A 6745-nucleotide genomic window follows, 5' to 3' on the forward strand; every position below is an offset into this window, starting at 1 on the left:
AACCAGTTAACAAGTCGGACATTTGAGTTTCCTAGTTCCGACTGGGACGTGAAAGCGATATAGGGTGATGTTAGCTAGCTAGCTTTCTAGCTTCTTGGAATAATAGCTATGGCTAGCCACATCTCCCAAAACCACGTGAATTCAACCTGGCAAACTAGTTTATAATGTGGCATCCATATCAGTCCGCTTAAGATGTTACTTAACATGCAACTTTGTTGAAAAGAGAAGGGAGCGCGACAGAGCAGCGGTAGCATCCTTTAACTCACCCATTCATTTGATCGGTTGTTGAAAGTATACAACGCCACTTGACTCGCCACATCTACAATGTTGTTGATGTAAGGATCTTGTCTTTGCAGGGCTGCGAGACTAATGTCCAAACCTTTAGCAGTGAGACAGGTGTTTCCACCCGATGAGCTTGCCGTCATTGTTCTCCTTGAGCTAGTTAGCTAGTGATGCTAACTGGCGCGTTATCGCGGGTGAAGGAATCTGTGACGGTTCCAAAGTAAAACGAAAACTATTGAAACTATCCCCGTTACAATACACTTATGAATTAAAATATTTAAAATAAATAATTTAAGAGAACATATAAGTGAATTGTAACTGTTCGGTACACCATCAACAAGCTCACTTGACAGCAGCCATGTTTCGTCGAACAGATTGTAAACAATTAGGCATGATGAGTTGAGCGTAGATGGCTAAAAGGAACGTTAATCAATCTCGAGAAATAGATTGACCACTTCATCAGGCCGAAGCAGATGATGATGATGAAGGATGTTTATTGGCCAGGCATGTTACACCAAAATTATGACTTTGACATCTTGTTAGAATCCATCGTTGAATCCATTGAATTCCATTTTGTCCTGAAATGTTATTGAAGGTTTACTTCAACGTCACTTTTATATCGGTCCGATAATTCAGATTTGTTATTTTGTTAATTAGTCTAGTTACTACGTTGTTTAGCAGATACTTACAATTTGGCGCATATCATAAATGACTTAAATATCATAGACTTGAAAATGTCTGCTGCCCAAATTGATGGAAAAAACCTATGCAGTCTGCAATGGTGGCTCTAGAGGGCGCTACTTCCTTTGAAAAACTTCTATCTTTTTATTTTTTATTTACCCCAATGATGCCGCCTTTTTCTTGGGTACGGAGCTCGGCTATATTTAGTGTGTAATATCAATGACAAGCAATTCAACACTTAGTTCTATATGTTTCTATGGATAGATTGTGATTCTGGCAGTGCCAGGGTTATTGATAGCCTATAGTGACCAAAGGTTTCACCTGCTATAGGTGTGCGCAGTGAACAGCCATAGCACCATAAACAGTAGCATACCAGGCAGCCCTCGACATATCTACATTACACTGAATTTTTTTACCCTAGTAGCTTATACATCTAGTATTTGTCCAAAATTCATAAGCACAATGACTGTTTTTGGACACCTTTTGATCTAGAAAGCTATATGTTCTCATCAAACTCATCCCCCAAACAGAATGTAGGTGACCTGCAAACTTATTTCCTTCATCTCATCTAACAATTGTTCAGACACAGTCAGAGATCCATTAGGAGGGAGTATGACCCTGTGACGGGTGGTTGGTGGGAGAAGAGAGGAGGGACGGGGAGTAGGGCCCTGTGACTGGTGGTTGGTGGGAGAAGAGAGGAGGGACTGGGAGTAGGGCCCTGTGACTGGTGGTTGGTGGGAGAAGAGAGGAGGGACGGGGAGTAGGGCCCTGTGACTGGTGGTTGGTGGGAGAAGAGAGGAGGGACGGGGAGTAGGGCCCTGTGACTGTGACTGGTGGGAGAAGAGAGGAGGGACGGGGAGTAGGGCCCTGTGACGGGTGGTTGGTGGGAGAAGAGAGGAGGGACGGGGAGTAGGGCCCTGTGACTGGTGGGAGAAGAGAGGAGGGACGGGGAGTAGGGCCCTGTGACTGGTGGTTGGTGGGAGAAGAGAGGAGGGACGGGGAGTAGGGCCCTGTGACTGGTGGTTGGTGGGAGAAGAGAGGAGGGACGGGGAGTAGGGCCCTGTGACGGGTGGTTGGTGGGAGAAGAGAGGAGGGACGGGGAGTAGGGCCCTGTGACTGGTGGGAGAAGAGAGGAGGGACGGGGAGTAGGGCCCTGTGACTGGTGGTTGGTGGGAGAAGAGAGGAGGGACGGGGAGTAGGGCCCGGTGACTGGTGGTTGGTGGGAGAAGAGAGGAGGGACGGGGTAGGGCCCTGTGACTGGTGGTTGGTGGGAGAAGAGAGGAGGGACTGGGAGTAGGGCCCTGTGACTGGTGGTTGGTGGGAGAAGAGAGGAGGGACTGGGAGTAGGGCCCTTGACTGGTGGTTGGTGGGAGAAGAGAGGAGGGACGGGGAGTAGGGCCCTGTGACTGGTGGTTGGTGGGAGAAGAGAGGAGGGACGGGGAGTAGGGCCCTGTGACTGGTGGTTGGTGGGAGAAGAGAGGAGGGACGGGGAGTAGGGCCCTGTGACTGTGACTGGTGGGAGAAGAGAGGAGGGACGGGGAGTAGGGCCCTGTGACGGGTGGTTGGTGGGAGAAGAGAGGAGGGACGGGGAGTAGGGCCCTGTGACTGGTGGGAGAAGAGAGGAGGGACGGGAGTAGGGCCCTGTAACGGGTGGTTGGTGGGAGAAGAGAGGAGGGACGGGGAGTAGGGCCCTGTGACGGGTGGTTGGTGGGAGAAGAGAGGAGGGACGGGGAGTAGGGCCCTGTGACTGGTGGTTGGTGGGAGAAGAGAGGAGGGACGGGACGGGGAGTATGGCCCTGTGACTGGTGGTTGGTGGGAGAAGAGAGGAGGGACGGGGAGTAGGGCCCTGTGACTGGTGGTTGGTGGGAGAAGAGAGGAGGGACTGGGGTAGGGCCCTTGACTGGTGGTTGGTGGGAGAAGAGAGGAGGGACGGGGAGTAGGGCCCTGTGACTGGTGGTTGGTGGGAGAAGAGAGGAGGGACGGGGAGTAGGGCCCTGTGACTGGTGGTTGGTGGGAGAAGAGAGGAGGGACGGGGAGTAGGGCCCTGTGACTGTGACTGGTGGGAGAAGAGAGGAGGGACGGGGGTAGGGCCCTGTGGTGGTTGGTGGGAGAAAGAGGAGGGACGGGGAGTAGGGCCCTGTGACTGGTGGGAGAAGAGAGGAGGGACGGGAGTAGGGCCCTGTGACTGGTGGTTGGTGGGAGAAGAGAGGAGGGACGGGAGTAGGGCCCTGTGACGGGTGGTTGGTGGGAGAAGAGAGGAGGGACGGGAGTAGGGCCCTGTGACGGGTGGTTGGTGGGAGAAGAGAGGAGGGACGGGGAGTAGGGCCCTGTGACTGGTGGGAGAAGAGAGGAGGGACGGGGAGTAGGGCCCTGTGACTGGTGGTTGGTGGGAGAAGAGAGGAGGGACGGGGAGTAGGGCCCGGTGACTGGTGGTTGGTGGGAGAAGAGAGGAGGGACGGGGAGTAGGGCCCTGTGACGGGTGGTTGGTGGGAGAAAAGAGGAGGGACGGGGAGTATGACCCTGTGACTGGTGGTTGGTGGGAGAAGAGAGGAGGGACGGGGAGTAGGGCCCTGTGACTGGTGGTTGGTGGGAGAAGAGAGGAGGGACGGGGAGTAGGGCCCTGTGACTGGTGGTTGGTGGGAGAAGAGAGGAGGGACGGGGAGTAGGGCCCTGTGACTGGTGGTTGGTGGGAGAAGAGAGGAGGGACGGGGAGAAGGGCCCTGTGACTGGTGGTTGGTGGGAGAAGAGAGGAGGGACGGGGAGTAGGGCCCTGTGACTGGTGGTTGGTGGGAGAAGAGAGGAGGGACGGGGAGTAGGGCCCTGTGACTGGTGGTTGGTGGGAGAAGAGAGGAGGGACGGGGAGTAGGGCCCTGTGACTGGTGTTTGGTGGGAGAAGAGAGGAGGGACGGGGAGTAGGGCCCTGTGACTGGTGGTTGGTGGGAGAAGAGAGGAGGGACGGGGAGTAGGGCCCTGTGACTGGTGGTTGGTGGGAGAAGAGAGGAGGGACGGGGAGTAGGGCCCTGTGACTGGTGGTTGGTGGGAGAAGAGAGGAGGGACGGGGAGTAGGGCCCTGTGACAGGTGGTTGGTGGGAGAAGAGAGGAGGGATGGGATGGGGAGCTGGTTCTCAAAACCAGTAGGGCCCTGTGTCACAGAAGGGACAATAACTAATATGGCAAACACAGCACAGCAGCATCCAGTCTGCCTCCCAAGTGACAAACGACTTAGGGAATAGAGGTCTATTTTGGACCAAGCCAGAGTACTCTATCCCCATCCTTAGTTCCCACGACCTGCACTAAAATGCCAGTCCCTCTATCTGGCTCGTTTTAAACACAACGCCAAGTTGACCTAGGACATTTATAGACTGAGGTCGATTATGTAATAGTTTCTCTAAACGGAACAATCTTTTGAGGACTCAAGGACTTTTCATTGCAGTGTTCTGCTGTGGTCATTATCAGGGTAGGGCCCTGAAAGTCGTTCTCGACGTGAATGAGATGGGGTTGCATATACTGTAGGCTATAGCCTGTCTTGTTTTCTATTTGAATATCGACATAACCTATTTGTTTCTGGACGATAGGGATTCACTTGTAATGGTGGTTGTAGCTGTGTAACACGTTCGTGCCGAATCAAATTGAGCAGGTTTTGCGGTTCCCATCTGGGTGTAAACATTACGCATATTTTGGCCACGTTTGACGCGCGTAAAATCGAGGTCTTGGAAATGAAAATGTAGCCGACTAAAGGTGTAAACTTAGTTATCGTCCATCGGCTTCGCATAAATGTGTATATTAAGCCACTAAGGCGTTTAAAAAACGGCATGTTTACAAACTGGTTAGCCTGCGATTGTCAATGATACAGGTCTCACGCTTGGGATTGAATCCATCCAGATATAATTCAAGTCAGGTTTAACAGATTTCCTCCTTCCTTCTTACATCCTCCAGAAATCAAAGCACCAGCCCTATCTGACTTCACTGTGATTATTGAGCTCCCTCTCCAGAGATAGCAAGTCTGGAAAACCATGGACGGTTTACTCTGTTTTCTAACGTTGTAACAGGCTAACATCTGGAACCAGTCAGATCGTCTACAGGGGAGGGGGCTTTGGTCGTCACCCCCCCCTCTCTGGTGCGCTCTCCCTCTCTTTCCTCTCACCAGACAATATCACTGCAGAAAGGTACAAGCGGCCGCTCTCCACGGGGCTATTGAACAACTCCCGTTTCGTACGATTTTGGCCTGGAATTGATGACAGAAAGTATCTGTAAATGAGACACGCCACGTGTATTTGCCTGTTTTTTGGACAGCATTTGGTGGAATCGATTCTATTGGAAGATTTAACCCTGTGTGAGCAACAGTTCTGGAATATAGATCTTTTTTTGTTGCGCTGAGAGCTTGAATCTTTGCTTCTATTCCTTTTACGGCATCAGTGGCAGAGCGCGGGGTTTGGTGTCATTGGTCCGGCTTTTGATGTACCCAATTTAAAACATCTGCGGGCAAATTGATAGGATTTTGATTAATAGGTAGGCTAGCAGCAAATGGTGCTGGTGCCATGTTTCTTAGGTAGGGCCCGGATGTTCCGAGGATGCACTGGTTCGTCTTCTTAGGTGGTTCAAGCGAATATCTATTTATGTGTTCCAACTCCAGAATGGGGATCAGGTAATATTTACTGAAACGCAACAGAAAAAGGAATATCGAAAGCTGTCCGGGCGTTATTCTTTTTTATTTTCCTTCTCTTTGGTTTCTCTTTTTTCTTCCTCTCTACTCCTTTTACAACCCTTTTCTCCATTCACCTACGGATACAGCGGGACCACATTTATGGTAAATGAAAGCAAAAACATGTACATACCAGAGGACACCCTTGAGAACCATCAAGGTAATGTATTGTTTTGATATTCAGTTGTTTTCAAGCTGTGTGTGTGTCTGTGTTGTTGGGGGAGATGCATGATATTTATTCTGGTACGGGTTGGAGACGGAATGGCGTGTTACCTTCTCTTTTAAACAGATGAACATATGACACAAACCATAACGGGTTATTGGAAGTGTCAATGCGTTTTCACAGTTGTATCTGCACACATTCAGGCAGCCGTAGTTAGGTTAGCCTAGCAGCAACAGATCATCATTATCATTAGCCGACAGGTAACCAACGGACTAACACATGATCGCACCCCTATTGGATAAATATGGTTTCACACATGCATTTGACCCTAATGCCAATGTTGTAATCGTTTACAAACTTGTGGATTGATTCAGTTGTAATGCTTGGAGCTTTCAAACCAAGCCCGTTTCCAGGAGGCAATGGAGGAAACGCACGGTCTGAGTACATGCACAAACTGATAGCCCAATGATGCGCATCGATATCTTCGATCACCTATCGATTCATTTATCACGGATCGATGCTCGCGTGTGAAACGTATAGGTCTAAAGTAGGTTACATGTCATTTGCATTAATGGGCAAGACATGGCACATTAACAGGTTAGTTTAGGGATTTATAATCTAGTTAAAGTCACAGGCTATGCGCAGGGCCTCAATTGTCATCACACTAGAATCTATATTTTGGGATTTTGCGTTTAAAATCTCAAACAAGATACGGATAACGTGGGACATATTGACGTTGAATATGCATCAAGCAATGGCCTATAGGCCTATTCTGATCAAGGCTCTGTCTGTTGCATGTTGCGCAGTAGGCTATTTGACTCTTCCCACGTTGAGCTGAGCATTACTAACTCACAACAGTGGCTAAATCACTACAGTGTCCTTAGGCTATAAGACGAAATAGCCTACAATGCAGTGAT

General features: G+C 50.1%; 1 pseudogene; it reads right to left on the reverse strand.

Annotated features, from left to right (window-relative positions):
• LOC135515578 (mRNA-decapping enzyme 1B-like) overlaps positions 1-655 on the reverse strand; it is a 28223-nt pseudogene extending 27568 nt beyond the window's left edge.
• Between the last annotated feature and the right edge of the window lie 6090 nt (positions 656-6745).

This window comes from Oncorhynchus masou, chromosome 27 (assembly GCF_036934945.1).
Source record: "Oncorhynchus masou masou isolate Uvic2021 chromosome 27, UVic_Omas_1.1, whole genome shotgun sequence".
Classification (NCBI taxonomy): domain Eukaryota; kingdom Metazoa; phylum Chordata; class Actinopteri; order Salmoniformes; family Salmonidae; genus Oncorhynchus; species Oncorhynchus masou.